Genomic DNA, 17,142 nt, shown 5'->3' with positions numbered 1-17,142 from the left:
AATAAAATGGTCTTTATTCAATGAAGAAATAAAGTCACTTCTAGAGGTATGTAGTGATCCCACTAGATGTAGATTCTTGAATGAGCACAGACTTCTGGGTTCATTGGTGTTTTTATATGCCCCAGAGAAGAGGAGGTAGGACTTTCAGACCTGATAAAGCAATTACTTCATAGCTGTTATTGTCTTGGACCATCAGGTCTATGGGTAAAAGAAAAGAGAATGTTAGTGACAACGCCTCTAGTCTCTATGGACGAGAATTACATGTTTCCTAACTGAGTCAGTCATTTATATTGTGATGGACAGCAGGCATGGGCTGGCATCCCAACCGGGATAGTGAATGATTCATCACCTGGCCGGGATGCTGCCATACTGAATGACCAAGAAGAAAGGCAGGTTATTCTCTGCCTTTGGCAGGAGGTGGCAACCTCTGAATAAATATGCTGGTGTTCTGGCAGGGATGGAGCAAAATGAATTCCTGTCCAGGAGGCCAGTGTAATTGAGGGACAGGGGAGATGATCTATTCAGACCAATGGCTACCCCAATATGCTAGATGACAGCTTCTCTGGGCTAAAATTTCCACAGGGACATCCACAGGGCATGATGGGTCCTATACACCCTTGGGGAAGCCCTGTTGCGTTCCATGGGGTCTGCTGGGGGAGCTGCTGGGATTAGTAATCCCTGCTTTATGAGACACTTTTGACCTGAAAGTAATTCCAAAGGGCTGTGCCCCAGTACCGGAACTACTCTAGGTCCAAGATAAAAGAAGGTGATCAGCCTCATCCTGGTGAGTTGGAGTTGTGTATGAAGGACATACAAAGCTTACCTGGAAGGTATGGAGGAGAAAAAAGGAGGGAGAAAAGAGAAAGAATTATTTTGTGCTTGTGACACTAATAGAAGGAAGCCTTGTAAAGTATTTGTTCAATAAACTTGCACCTGAGAATTGTGTCTGTGAAGCTGTGAACATACAATATCTCCCATCAGCATGGAAAAGGTCCTATATAAATAAAATGTCTTATTATTTTATTATTATTATACAGTAAGAATTGAACACCAGTCTACAACTTTAGTTCTGTAGGACAACACAATATTTATATGTAAGCTTTATTTAACTCGCACCATATCACCATGTATACTGGCAAGTAAGAATTTACAATGATTTAAAATACATCTTTCTTACATCATTTTTTAGCTCTTGATATCAAAATAATTCTTGGCTCATGTATTATGTAAGACTTCTCTTTAAAATCTAAAATATGCCATAATACATATGGAAGAAAATCTCAAATCTGAGTATCTAATTATTAAAAGTAAAACATTTAAGCCATGGGCTTAGATACAAAATACAATTATATATAGCAATAAGATTATTTAAAGCTGTATTCTTGACTGCTAGGGTTTCGTCTCGTCTAATTCAAAATTTATATCTCAGAACATTCCCACTGAGATGTAATCCCAGGGTTTGGGTTGGCCTGCTATTCATTTCAGACACTGCAGTGATCCTGAATTGTTTAGCTGATGTCTTTGGTTTTATCTTTTTTTTTTTTGTTTCGGCATTGAAAGCAGCAACATGATTCAAGGTATGTTACTAATATTTACTGTATACTCAATGACTAATAAACTATACATTGCAGATTTCTGAAAAGGTTTATCATTTTGGGAAAATTATATTTACTAGAAAAACATATGTTTATTGATCAGACAGCTGAGTATTTTATTGAGTTAAGGCATTGAAGATCTTATGTTAATTCAATACTGCTCTTGTTTGAGACTTAGGAATTCTAAGGTATCTTTAAAATATAGAAAACTAGCCTAGCAAGAACTGCTTTAGTCATTGTGACGCAGTCACCTCTGCCTCCAGAAAGCAATCCTGCAGTGTCTGACAAGAATGTGCTAATGCATTAATACACACAGTGCATCTCAATGCCTCTCATGATGATACAACTGGTCCAGAGATTACTTTATTAAAAAACAAGCTTGGAATTAACACCAGTTATTTGAGTGGTAATTTGCCTGTGGCACATTAATTTTGCTCAGTCATTAAAACAGTGAATTGTATTGCTAGAAAAGAAATGATGATTAACTACTTCAGAGTGTCTTAAAAAGAAAAGTATCACTAGCAAAGAATATGGCATCTAATTAGAAATACCTGCTGGGATGCAGAGTACGCAGTCTTATTATCTTTGCAGTGCAAAGTTTTGCTGATTTTGAACAAATGAAGAATCAAAATGTAGTTTAAAATGTCTTAAATATTTTGTATGTTTGATCAAGGGTGAAAGAGACAGGTATGGGAAGGGGGTTGAATTGAGCTTTTGAATTAATATTATTAATATCCAGGTATGGTTTGCTGTAACTTTATTTAAGAACAGTCACATGGGAATTAAATCATTTTATTGTTGTACTTCCACTTTGAATTTCAGTATATGTATATGTAAATATGTAAATCTCGATAAACAACCATCTAAAGAAATTTGTTCAAAGACATCTCTTAAAAACTTCAGCGTATTTCACATATCTGACACTACACTTTGAAATAGTGACCACCCACTATACATGGCTAAGCAAAGTTCAAAGTTTCCCTTTACTATCTTTCTTAACATGATAACTGCGCAGAATCCATTTTACAGACCTTTTTTTAGAAGTTCTACACAAAGAATAATAGCAATTATCTTCTTCTTTCGGCTGCTCCCGTTAGGGATTGCCACAGCGGATCATCTTCTTCCATATCTTTTTGTTCTCTGCATTTTGTTCTGTTACACCCATCACCGGCATGTCCTCTCTCACCACATCCATAAACCTTCGCTTAGGCCTTCCCCTTTTCCTCTTCCCTGGCAGCTCTATCCTTAGCGTCCTTCTCCCAATATACCTTGCATCTCTCATCTGCACATGTCCAAACCAACACAATTTCGCCTCTCTGACTTTGTCTCCCAACCATTAAACTTGAGCTGACCTTCTAATGTACTCATTTCTAATCCTAACCATCCTCGTCACACCCAATGCAAATCTTAGCACCTTTAACTCCGCCACCTCCAGCTCTGTCTTCTGCTTTCTGGTCAGTCTCCAACCCATATAACATAGCTGGTCTCACTACCGTCCTGTAGACCTTCCCTTTCACTCTTGCTGATACCCGTCTGTCACAAATTACTCCTGACACTCTTCTCCACCCATTCCACCCTGCCTGAACTCTCTTTTTCACCTCTCTTCCAAAATCCCCATTACTCTGTACTGTTGATCCCAAGTATTTAAACTCATCCACCTTTGCCAACTCTACTCCCTGCATCCTCACCATTCCACTGACCTCCCTCTCATTTACACACATGTATTCTCTCTTGTTCCTACTGACCTTAATTCCTGTCCTCTCTAGAGCATATCTCCACCTCTCCAGGGTCTCCTCCTGCTCCCTACTATCGCTACAGATCACAATGTCATCCGCAAACATCATAGTCCACGGGGATTTTCTGTCTAATCTCATCTGTTAACCTGTCCATCACCATTTCAAATAAGAAAGGGCTCAGAACCAATCCCTGATGCAATCCCAACTCCACCTTGAATGCATCCATCACTCCTACCGCAGACCTCACCACGGTCACACTTCCCTCGTACATATCCTGTACAACTCTTACATACTTCACTGCCACTCCCAACTCCCTCATACAATACCACAACTCCTCTTGAGGCACCCTGTCATATGCTTTCTCCAGGTCCACAAAGACACAATGCAACTCCTTCTGGCCTTCTCTGTACTTCTCCATCAACATCCTCAGAGCAAACATAGCATCTGTGGTGCTCTTTCTTAGCATGAAACCATACTGCTACTCACTAATCATCACTTCACTTCTTAACCTACTTTCCACTACTCTTTCCCATAACTTCATGCGGTGGCTCAACAATTTTATTCCCCTGTAGTAACTAGCAGTCCTGCATATCCCCCTTATTCTTAAATATCGGCACCAGTACGCTTCTTCACTCCTCAGGCTTCCTCTCACTTTCCAAGATTCTATTAAACAATCTGGTTAAAAACTCCACTGCCATCTCTCCATGCTTCCACAGGTATGTCATCTGGACCAACTGCCTTTCCATTTTTCATCCTCTTCATAGCTGTACTTACTTCCTCCTTGCTAATTTGTTGCACTTCCTGATTCACTATTTCCACATCATCCAACCTCTTCTCTCTCTTGTTCTCTTCATTCATCAGCCTCTCAAAGTACTCTTTCCATCTGCTCAACACACTCTCCTCGCTTATGAGTACATTTCCATCTTTATCCTTTATCACCCTAACATGCTGCACATCTTTCCCAGCTCGGTCCCTCTGTCTAGCCAATTGGTACAGGTCCTTTTCTCCCTCCTTAGTGTCCAACCTCTCATACAACTCATCATACGCCTCTTCTTTAGCCTTTGCCACCTCTCTCTTCACCTTGCACCTTGTCTCCTTGTACTCTCTCTTGTCTACTTTCTGCACCTCTCTGACTATCCCACTTCTTCTTTGCCATCCTCTTCCTCTGTATTTCCTCATTCCACCACCAGGTTTCCTTTTCCTCCTTCCTCTTTCCAGATGTCACACCCTTACTACATCTGCTGTAGTTTCCCAGCTGTCTGGTAACTCTTCACTGCCACCCAGTACCTGTCTCACCTCCTCCCTAAACTCAACCTTGCAGTTTTCCTTCAGAATAACTCCTACCCCATTTCTCCTCCCATCCACACCATGATAGAACAATTTCAATCCACCTGGCCTTACTCCCTTTCCATTTCATCTGTTGCACACACAATATATCAACCTTCCTTCTCTCCATCATATCTGCTAACTCTCTCCCCTTACCAGTCATACTGCCAACATTCAAAGTTCCTACCCTCAGTTCCACTGTCTTTATTTCCTCCTCTCCATCTGCCTCCAGAAACATCCCCTTCCCCCTTCTTCTCCTTCTTCAGCCAACAGTAGCCCAATTTCTGCCAGGACCCTGTTGGCTAACAGTACTGGTGGCGGTCGTTGTTAACCCAGGGCTCAACTGATCCAGTATGGAAATTTGTATTGTTGTCCACATATTGATTTGGCAAAATTTTACACCGGATGCCCTTCCTGATGTAACCCTCCCCATTTATCTGGGCTTGGGACCGGCACAAATAAACACACTGGTTTGTTCATCCCCTGTGGCTGGGTTAAAGAATAATAGCAATTATGAATGAGACTAATAATATGAACATTTTTCAAACTATGTTGAAACTCATCAGGCATCCTTATATATAATTTGATACTATCCGTATGTATGGTGTTCGCGTCAATACCCCGTATGTATGGTGTTTGCGTCAATACCCCATATGTATGGTGTTCGTGTCAACACCTAGACTCGATACAAATTAGAACCATGCAATGGGACTCTGCCTCTGTAGTTAGAACATAACGTGGTAAACGCGGACGCAGTATTACATGATTGGCTAAGAATGTTCGAATGCTTCAGTGACGCCGCTGGACAGCTGAGTATAGTAAGTCGGTGTTGGTTCGAGCAGATAACAGTAAGGTCGGTTGGTTTTTGGAACGTTGGTTTGGTGGGGCATACTTTCCAGGACTAACAATGAGTAGCAACCTTATATAGAATATCATATTGTACGTCTCAACAGATGAGTACAATGATAAGGTCAGATAGTCGACTAAGAGGACAGAAAAGCTGGAGAAAAAAAAAACAAAATCTGCAGTGGTTCCAAGGTCAAAAGACCTCCCATCTTCCACCGGGCATTCTACCTAATATACAGTACAGTAAATGAACTTAACTTAATTCCCTATTGTTTCCAGGAGTTGTCTCAGAGGATTTCATACAGTGGGTCTCTAGAAGAGCTGGGGAACCTTCATTTGAGCATCACAAGTAGCAACACAGTGCCTCGATCAGGTGGACAGGAGAAACAGAATAGAAAGCAGAGAAAAGTAGATATGATAAAGATTGCAAACCCCTGAAGAATATGACAAATCTGTAGTATCAACTAAAATGTAGGTAAGTTAATGCCAAATTTAAAAAGTGTGTTTTTACCAGTTTTTTAAAATGTTCTACAGTATCTCTATTGGTAGTATATTCAAGATTTTTGATGCATATCAGTAAATGGTTGCCACAACACTTCTTTTATGCTTAGCTCTTGGAATAATAGGCATACCGTTATTAGAAGATTTAATGTTACAACTTGGAGTGTAGCAGGACAAGCAGTCCAACATACAGGAAGGAGCAAAATTATTTATGGATTTATATATCATTAGTAACATTGTAAAATCTAACTTTTTAAATCAATTCTACATACATGGGTAGCCAATTTAATGATACTAAAACACAAATAATTGTATTGGTAGAAAATGTATATGTTAAATCCAGTCAGTAATGCTGAGAAGAACACTGGAAAAACTTAGTCTCAAGTGGGGATTTATATATTAATTGTTTACTTTGAAGAAAGCTTGACAATAAATGTGTACAAGATTTACTAAAAAATAGCTAAAATTGTGTTGTAGCCCAACAATTTTGTGCTGAAGTTCATTCCTAATAATGAAATACCAATACCACATCAATTGATTCTTCTCAGTCCAGGGAAGTTCATGTTTAGTCTCTCCCGGTTTGCTGTGCTCCTGTCAGTTATGGTGCATATCACATCAACCGCACCAAATAATATTTATTGATCTTTGATTTCAACATCTTGGATTTTCAGCAAGGACAAGTAACTTATGGTGAAGAGCACAATAAATCATAGATATAGTGTATTTCATCCATTTATACATTGTCAAAGCCTGTCTAATTCAATCTATGGTTATCATAGCAGCATGGGGAGCAAGGCAGAAATCAAGACTGAATTATGCAAATGTTCATTGATTCGTGCTTTCCATGGTGGTCTTGCCTTAGTGAATTATATATATAGATATATAAAAAATTCTGCAGAGTGCTGTTTTTGGTCACTGTGATATTTGATGCTGTGCTGTATGTGGAAACATTTCAGTTTATCTAATGGTCTTTAATAACCCAGTGCAGTCAACTTTTTCTCAATGTTTAGCTTTCTAACCTTTATGTCGACTTTTGTTGACAACCACCTTGAAAGAGAACATTTCTGGGTTACTCAAATCCAGAATCTTGAAAATATTTAGATTATCATCATCAAATTTTTGTTCTCCCAACCTGACACAGTAATACAAACATTAAACAATACAATACAAACAACAAACACAAGAAACATGCAAGTGGGATAGGCCTTGTTATAGTCAAGATCTTTAATAATTTTTTTCTGTGAGATTATAGCAAGTTTTTGTTATAAATTTTGCCTTCTTATCTGGGTTTCGAAACATGCATAAATCATATCTGCTCTTTAAATACTTTTCATATTTTTTTAACTAGACATTAATATTTTTTAATTTCTCTCTTGATTGTTTTCTTTATGTATGCTGTCATTTCTTGGGCTGATTGCTATGGTAACTCATCTTTGTGTCTGGATTTCTGGGTTACCCATGATGGACACAAAAACTCTGTTAGATTGGCTTGTACTTCATAGTGAATTATGATTATGTTGAAACAATAGTTATTTTGGTGACATTTTTGGGATTTGGATTTGTGTTCTGGCAAAAGTTAGAATGTATTTTTTGGTTTCTGAATAAGGGTCAGCTTTCATTTACATTTTGTTTTCTGGTTCCTCTAAAAAACAGATGTAATATCCCTCTAGTATAAGGCAGAGAAGGCTTTAATAGGACTCTGTTAATGGTACGGCTAGAAGATGGTGGCTATTAAAAAGAAAAGATGTGTGCCATATTTTAGTCTCACAGAACTCTGCACACTCTGCACATGGACGCCTCTCTGCAAACTCTTTAGTAAAAAGGGTGATGTCAATGTGAAGGCACTGTTTTTCCAGGTTGAACTTTTAATTGGTTGATCACTTTGTCGCTCTCAAATCCTTCTGCTGGTGTATCTTTGGAAATATTAACCTGTAATAAGCAGAATTGTCCTTGGCATTTGACAACAGGGAAAAAGAAACTACTAGTAGTAAGCATTTGTGTGAGTAAATAATGGAGGTCTTTCTGGATCATCATTCTAATTATAAAGAACAGGGGTATGCAGCCACAGGGATTAGAAAGTTAACTTCGATACTCATTGTGTATCCAAAAAAAAAAAAAAAAGGGAAACATCACCTGGGGTATGTTAACAAATATTGAGTTTCTGCTCTCCTCCAGAGGGTTCTGCTAGGTTGCTCAACTAGAGTGGGCATGCAGAATTTTGACTAGGGGAAGTATTTTGAGGTCACACAATAACCATATTAATTGTATAGGTGAGATTTAAACTGGAGATGTGAGGCAGTAGTGCTAACCGCTGTACTACTACATTGAAAAATAAATAAGAATAATTTTTAAAAAAATCAGAAAATAAAAAGACCTGCCATCATCAAATCTGAAACTTTAAAAATACATGTTTCTGGCATATGGAATTTAAATGATTGATGGCATTAATATTATGATGCAGAGATAATTTTGTTTAAGGTAGAGATGTAAGCTATATTATTTCAAGATGCTTAACTGCTTTAAAAATAGCTTGCAAGATAAATAATGTAAATTTCATATTCTAAATTTATAAAAAGCCATTTATTCAGATGAACATTTTGATCTGATAAGGTAATACAATGCTAAAAAGAGTGAGAATGAAAGTAGCAAAATCGGCAAAAATGAATAAAATAAGAACTGCTTCTGCATTTGTAATAAAGAGGCAGTGAGTTGTTATTTGCTGTGTCTTATTGATGTTGTGTGTCACTGCTATACTGTATGCAGTAAAATTATGTCCCTGAACATCGGCAAAGAGTGTTGATGAAAGGAAACTGCAGTTTCTAGTTTTTAACCTGTAACAATGGCTAGTACTAGGAGCTAATTGAAATGTCTTGAATTGTGTATAGGAAACCATGTCAAGCGCGATGTACCAACATATAGAAATATAAATTGGGAAATAAAGTATTAAAAGAATTATATCAGTATTTTAATGGCAATAAGTGCTTCTGACCTTTTAATATTTCTTAATATTTGAGCAATCTCACCATTTTTATTTGGAATGACACCAGATAATGGAGCCTGCCTTGCATTATTGAATGCAGGACTGAAATCAGTGCTGATTCATCAATTATTCTAGACAGCATGTTTTCAAATGTTTTAGAAAAGTTAAGTATCCATGAACACATGGAGAATGTGCAAATTCTGTGCAGAAAGTGACTACTAGGTCCCACTTTATAATACAATAACTAACTCCAACTCCTGCGTAAACAATTTCTTCTATTCACACATTCTGTATTCCTCTTCTTATTGTTCATTGGTACATTTCCTATAACCATACCTCCCAGAATCCCCCTTTAGGAGAACATTTCGAACATGAACATTGCAGTGAGTACGCTGTGAATCAAACTAAAGTTATGAGGCAACAAATCGAGCAAATGTTCCCCTATACCACCCTAGTTTCCTAATATTTCAAATTTTCAAAATATTCAAAGTAAAGAACTTACTATATTATAAAACACTTGGGTCTGTGTATATAGTCCCTCAGGGCAACTGGCTTTAGAGTGACTGATCAGTTTAGCTTTGGTGATGCAAAGAAAGAGTAAGTGCGATTGTGAGACACACAAGGAAGAGTAAAGGTGCATGCTAAGAGAGTCGCCTTCAAAGACCGAAAGTATAAAACCGCACAGCCGGAGAGAAAGGCCTTGAAAATAATGACAGAGTTTGAGAAGCAGTCTTTACACTCAAGAAAAGGAAGCACTGGTGAAGAGAGGCTTGCATGAATACAGAGGAAAGGCGTTGAATGTACAAATAGATCAGGAGATAGTGAATACTCTTTAATTATTCTGCTACCTGTCTTTGACAGGTGCCAAGGCCTGTTCACATAAAATGCGTAAAATAAAATAACCAGATTATGAGTCGATACAAAAGGTTTAATTCACCTTCTTCTTAATTAAATGACAATACACTGATTTAAACTATTTTAGAAAGAGATGCTGACACCTAAGTTGCTATATAGATACAACTGCATTTTTCTTTTTAAGAGAAGGAAAGAAGTGGCAATAGCCTCCCATAATACTGTTTTTCAAATCAGTGTGTCTACTGGCTTCTCTCCACTCTTCAAATAATACCAAGGAAGCAAGATATTTTAAAACAGGTTAATTTATTTTACACAATTCCACACACACATACAAATTAGAGATAACAAGGGAAAATAAAAAATACCAAGGGAAACGAGTAACAAATTAAACCTTGCTTCTTTAATAGCCTTTTATTCCTTGTTATCGGGTAGGAAGGTTCATTCATCCATTTCACTTGCTCAGCTCACAAATACTATAAACTGCTTCCCCATCTGCTGTCTAGTTTGTTTCTCTTTCTGCAGACCTTTGCTTTTTCTGCTTAGTATTAAGCCTTAAGTCTGCTCCTTCTTGCACCACTATACAAATCGAGGCCTTGCATCAATTAGTCAATCAGTTTAAACTCTTTCTATTTTAATGTTTCTACCAACCTTACTTTATTCCTCTGATATTCCTTTTAGTAATCCAAAAATAAAACTAAAGGAACAATCTCAGATTCAGTATTTCTAAATCAATCAGGAGAACATACACCATGAAAGAGATGGCTCAAGTCAAGCTGACTTTTTTCATGTTCCTTCTTTTATCTGGTACATTCAAACATTAAGTAAAAGTGGTCTATCACCTAGCAATCATATCAACAAACAGCTGTCACATGATAGCTAGCTTTGGTGCCTGTCACATAATATACCATAACATTCTCACACCTGCTAAATCCAATTCTGGGTGTGATGGAGGGGGTGCCGGTTTTACTCCCACAGGATCCCTTTACTGGGTCAAATGATACTGCACTGGTGTTGCTGCAGAGCCATAAGTCTTTATAAGCGCCCAGAACACACACACACACACCCCCACAGACACACACACTCACCCTTGTCCCTAAAGTAAGAGATAATTTCTCAACTAGGGTTTCTGTCTTTCAGATATTTACCCAGGACAGGTCAAGCCTGTTATTGTAAGGAGAACTATATAGAATTATACCAAATGTGGCAGTTTTTCTGTAGAGCAGAAGAACAGAAGATTTTAGGAGAAATTATTTTATGCTGTTAAGTTTGTATATAAACTCAGGAATTACAAAAGAAAAATGTGATACTGAAATAAAAATCGGATTAGTAAAGCAACTCATCTAATTGTCTTTAGTATGATACTGTTGGCCAGAATGCAACAAGGTTTGCAGAGGTACCTGGCTCCATTTGCATGGGGTTCATCTAAACACACACACACACACACACACACACCTACAGTCACATACAACAAAACTGAAAATAACAACATACATCTTTCGTTGAATATCTGTGTAGACATGATGATGTAAACACTACAATACTGATGGCGACACAGAATCAAAGGGTCAAATAATAGTTTCTGAGTTACAGAATACTGAAGATTAGTTAGTTCTATCCACAAGGCTTAGGAAGTAAATATTTCACAAATCAACAGTGTACATCAGCCAATATAGCCAAGTCCATGTCATAAACATGTGTATTTAATTCTTTACTTATACACTTCTTTTACAATAGGCTTAAGTTTCATGTTTGCACTAAATAATGTTTTCACAATTGCATTATTAAACTTCTGTCAACAAAATAATCAGGCTTAAGGATATTTTGTCAAGGTCTGATATATTATACTGTAAGTTTTACTGCCTTAGAAAGACTTGGAAGAAGATTGGTACATTGTATAGGGTGGTCCAGATCTAATTATGTAATTCTTATTAAGTTTATTACATAGAAAATCACCCAAAAAATCCTGGACCATCGAGAAATGTGCGAACTGACGACATGAAGAATCGTCTTTGCGCCAAACTGGAATCATCCCCGCATAAATCAAAGTCATCCAGACGATCTGGACCTGCATAATTAGATCTGGACCACCCTGTACACTAGAAGCTAATGTGGCCATGAAATTATGTTTTAAGGCTAAATAAAGATTAAATAAACATCTGTGTTAGTTAACTCCATATCCATTGAGTGAGCAAAGTGTTTTCGTCATAATAAACCATGGATCACAGGTTTTCAAAATATCAAAAAGGGATCTATTACAACAAATGATAATGTGTCCAAAGGGCTCATGAAGATGATCAAGGAGAGTCAAAATGCTTACAGTATAAAATGTAAAACATGTGGCAACTGATTTATGTATGTAATTGCTGTCTGTCATACCCCAGAGTCCCTAACTTAGGCTTTAGCAGGAACCTGGGGACTGAAGTATCAGGACCAAGAGTCGGTCGGACAATAAGGGAAGCAGACACAGCTGATGTAACAACTAAAAAGGTGTATTTATTGCAAGAAAAAAATAAAGAAGTTATAAAAAAAGGCACACAAACACTGAAATGATTAATTAAGACGAAAAACAAACAATAAAAGAATGTTCCAAAAACTGCATTCAACACATGGCACACACCAAAAAAAATGTTCCAAAAGCAAAATAAAAAAAAAACAAGGATCAACCCCCTTTTTAATAAGCTCTTCAGTAAAATATTTAGCCTGCTTTCTCCCCCTTTCCAAAAACTCAGGGTTAAAGCTGACTTGTCCTGGTAAATCATATTACTAGTCTATTCCATGTCGATACATCACCCTGCAGCTCACATATTGACCTTCTGCTGGTCTGAACTGAACTCTCCTGTTTCTGATATAAAGACGAGCTTTTATTACCAAGTCAACCATCACCTGACCCGGGTCTAACACCCCTTGTGCTCCCTGGTCATGTGCCTAGACTAAACGTTATCTGTGCCAACTGCACCATGCATGCCTACGCTGTCAACACTCCACACCACAGTCTTCTCTTATGCCCACGACCAATTCCCGCCATGCGCCTGTCTGTTTCTCCACAGCGCTGCAGCCTCCAAACACCATGGCCACATGAGATGAATGCCTGGATGCAGCATGATGCCCTTCGCATGGAAACACTCACCACCCCGTCTACTCTTCACCCGACAACCCACAGCCACTCAACTTGGGCACCCCAAAAAAAAACAGCAAGTAACAAAAGTTTTTTTTTATTATTTATTGTATACTTTTTATTTTTATTACTTATTAAATACTTTAATTATGAGGGCGCTGCATGCAAACAAACAAAAATGGAGCTAAGTACTTTTAAATTACTACATTGATAGGCATTTCCTCACATTGTCCAAGGGGATGGAAGATGTCCATAGCTGTGGGCACCTCAACCTCCCACTTCGTTTCACTCTTGGTACACTCTCCCAGAGATATTGAGGATTTCCTTACAAATGGTCCTTCACTGCAGCCCAGGAGAACAGAGAGATGGGGAGACTACCCAATGGCAAGACTGATGATCCTGATGATATCCGCTCTAAGATGTTCAAGATGTGAGCCAACAAATTATATGGATTTCCGAAGCACATATTCAGTTTTATTCTCCACTATGAAAGGGTCCAAATAGCTTTGGTGGTGCAAAAAATATTCTTCCTCATTACAATGCAAGAAAGGCAAACCCAGAGAATGAAACAACCTATAGCTTAAGAATCTCACAACAACACGAAAAACATGAAAGGGCTTCCACTCAACCACCTCTGACCCCAGTCGAGAACAGCACAGTCTATAAATTCAGAAGCTTTTAACAAAAAGATCCAGAGTCAACTATATTTTTGTGTTGTTCCTTCAGTATCAAAGGAACATTACTAAATTGGTCGTATCACTTTGTGGTTGTAATGTAAATGTGCTCTTTCACACAGAGATATGCCGGGGCAGAAGCATGTTAACAGGAAAAGCCAATAAACGGAACAATTTATTCATTCTCTTTCCTGAAGAGCAGCCTGCACTCCTGGAAGTAGAACAAGAGAGAATTAGGTTGTTTAAGTGGCTGTCTATCAAAAAGAATGCCTTACACCCTTCTCCATTACACCCCAGTGTGTCTGTGAATTACCTTCAGTACAAGATTAACTCCACCATTGCTGTCCAGGGAACTCTATTGTAGGTCTTTTTTTTACCAAGTGTCATTCGATGTTATAATATACTGCACTGTATTTTTCTTCATTTTTTAATTTACTAGACATTTACTTTTTATTCATATGGTTTTATGTGTGTGTGTCACACTTGCTATAATGCTTTGATTTTCGCTTTAGTTAAGATTTTTTAAATGTATTTTTACAATTTAAGTATCATTCATGGTTATGTTGGTTAGGAGGTACATAAAAAATGCATAGAACAAAATGGCTGCCTGGTTAGGTTTCATGTGGTGTTAAAACATTAGCCAAGCTTGGCATCGATCTTAATTAAAATTCTATCTTGTCTAACAAATACTGTAACTAGCATTGTTTCACTTAACTATACAATTGTTACATTTCCACAAATATCCTATTTTTTCCATATTATTGACATACTTTTAGTGTGTATAGATAAATGGCCATCCATGCCTTACCCAATGCAGTCAGTTCAACAGGTGTTTCATACATGTGTTACTGTGTCTGATGATTTTTAATATGTACTATTTAGAAATGAAAGCACCAAGGAAAAAGTGTTATATTTTCCTGAGTCAAGTTAAATCTTGTGTGCCCCAAAGTTTGTGTTATTTAAAATATCTAATATCATTTCTCCATATTCTCCATATTCTTTGGAGTGATATTTAAAACTGATAATGAACATCAAGAACAAGGTAGTAAGAAATTCATATTTCTCTATAGAAATTACACAAATGAAAAATGTAATTATAATAATTTTAAAATCCTTAAAAGAATACACAACAGCAAAATAATTTTTTATTGTCAACAGTTAATAAATCACCAGTAAACCTTTTATTAGCCTTTAAGTAAACTTTTAAAATATAAACATAAATAGAGCAACTGAACATTATACTTAGAGAAGGAAGATGTAATTATTCTTTCTGAAATAATTTTATTAAGATGTCTATGAAAATGAATGGATTTATGTGAAATTATTAAAAACAATGCAGATTAGCATTATTTTAATAACTTTTAAACTTTATTTTTAAAATTCCTTATCTGTTATATGAGCATTTTCAATATCCATCTTGACAGATTTTGGTTTTCACTTGTGTCCTAACCAGTTATTTTTAACAATATCATCACTCAATTGTTCAATATTAAAGAATGTTCTCATTTACAGTTCAGGGCTGAGGTTGACTGTGTTCACCTGTTGAAATAATTGGTTTATTTATAGGGACATTCACAGTTATTTATGATCAGTTAGACCCAGGGTCTATTCCCGAAAGCAAGATTGGTGGGAAATCCAGTCAATGCAAGTTAGGATTCATGAAAATCAGGCTAATGCCATATCGGAAACCTGGATTTTGTCAAACCTTCATTTCTGGAACAGATTAAGCCAGATTTATGTGGAAAGATGTGGATAACTTGCTAATCCTGCTTTTTTGGAAAAGGCTCAGGATTACCCTGCTCCAGAAAGAAAGATTGCCAAAATCCAGCTCAGTTACTGAAGCAACCTGCTCTGAAACTAATCTGCAAATAGAAGGCTTAACATGAAGGATTAATGTTCTGAGGTTGAAATAATTAAGTAGAAGAGCATCCATTCTTAAGGTCAAAGTCAATGAATGTCCTGATCTAAGCTGCACTATTTAAGAAGGAGAAATAGCCAATACAATGTTAAAAATGTCATGCCCATTCCTGTATTAACAATCAACATAAAATACAAGTCCTTCACCAAATTATGCCCAGAAAAACATAATCAGACAACAGTCAGACATTCTGGCATGCCCAGAAGAATTTCTGTATGAATGTTACCATTTTACGTCTCAGACTTTAATATATCTAAGCAACCTTCTAAAACAAAACATGTTCATTGTCACATATTATGGCTTCTATCTGACATCCATGCAAATTACGGACATTTCCTGTTTTTTTATCATAACACTGGAGATTCCACACATATCAGCAAAGTGACCACAAAAAATATGCCTAACTTGGAAGCAATGTCTGCACACATATAAACACACATACACACACACAGGCTGTCTTCCCAAGACAGAAATAAATAACCACCATCAAAAAGGAATTCCACAGAGTCACAGGTAGGGCAATCAAATTTAAACAACTGTGACATATTTGAATAATAATAACAGATAATAAGCCTTACTGATGAAACATGCTGCCCACCTTCAGCCCTTCAGTGGAGTCTCTCACTTTTTACAAAATGCCTCTGAAGGCTCTCCTCTTCAGTGGATACCTATACATAACATGCTTGGTAATGCAGTTCTGATTTGGAGTTTTGTAATGGTATAAGCACAGGTGTTGAACTCCGGGCCAGGAGGGCCGCAGTGGCTGCAGGTTTTCATTCTAACCCTTTTCTTAATCTGAGATCAGTTTACACTGCTAACTAACTTCTTTTCCCTTCATTTTAATTGCCTTGTTTTTAAGGATTTAGTCCTCTGAATTTATTGGGGTTTTTTTTCATTAAATGAGATTTGTAGTGAGCCAATAAATGACAAGCTGAGTCTGGCCTCAAACTCAATTTCATTTTAGCAGATGACCAGCTAAACTGGCATTTTAAACTCAACCAATTTCACTCCAACCAATCTCTTAATTAGAAGTCGATTCTTGCTGATAATTAAACACGTTATTTAATTCCATGGCTTGTTGCTGCTCTCATTCTGCCACAGCAGACATTTCCAAAACTGTTGATTTTCTGTTTTTTTTCTAAGAACGCCATCAAGATGTTTTGGTGACCCGAGAGATCAGCCTTGCTGAGACCTTCACAGGTGAGCTGATCATGTGGCGGCTTGTTTTGTGTCCATTATTGTCTGGCTGCTAGTTAAGGAAAAAGAAACAACCAAGGGGCCAAGTTAATTAAAACTAAGGCAAAATAAATTAATTAGCAGTCACTAATTAAGAAGATAGTTAGAATGAAAACCTGCAGCCACTGCAGCCCTCTAGGGCCGGAGTTTGACACCCATGGTATAAGGCAACAATATTACTTCAACATTGTATTGTAGCTCATTTTGGTGATGACTTTACAATTAAAGTGCAAGTATATGAAATACTCAGTACAAGTATCAATATATCCTCTTATTCATCCATTATCCAACCCACTATATCCTAACTACAGGGTCATGGGGGTCTGCTGGAGCCAATCCTACCCAACACAGGGTGCAAGG

The 17,142-nt window shown here is 37.3% G+C and overlaps 1 long non-coding RNA gene across 2 annotated transcripts in view; it reads left to right on the top strand.

The window, feature by feature from the left end:
• LOC120514697 overlaps positions 1-16,819 on the top strand; it is a 64,182-nt gene extending 47,363 nt beyond the window's left edge. For both annotated transcript variants that reach the window (XR_005630502.1, XR_005630503.1), the window contains exons 4-6: positions 5,783-5,978; positions 12,887-13,034; positions 16,690-16,819. This is a non-coding gene — a long non-coding RNA (uncharacterized LOC120514697). The remainder of the gene's footprint in view (positions 1-5,782; positions 5,979-12,886; positions 13,035-16,689) is intronic.
• The last annotated feature ends 323 nt before the right edge of the window (positions 16,820-17,142 follow it).

The sequence above is a fragment of the Polypterus senegalus genome, chromosome 14 (genome assembly GCF_016835505.1).
Source record: "Polypterus senegalus isolate Bchr_013 chromosome 14, ASM1683550v1, whole genome shotgun sequence".
Lineage (NCBI taxonomy): Eukaryota > Metazoa > Chordata > Cladistia > Polypteriformes > Polypteridae > Polypterus > Polypterus senegalus.
This window is presented reverse-complemented; position numbering and strand designations above follow the sequence as displayed.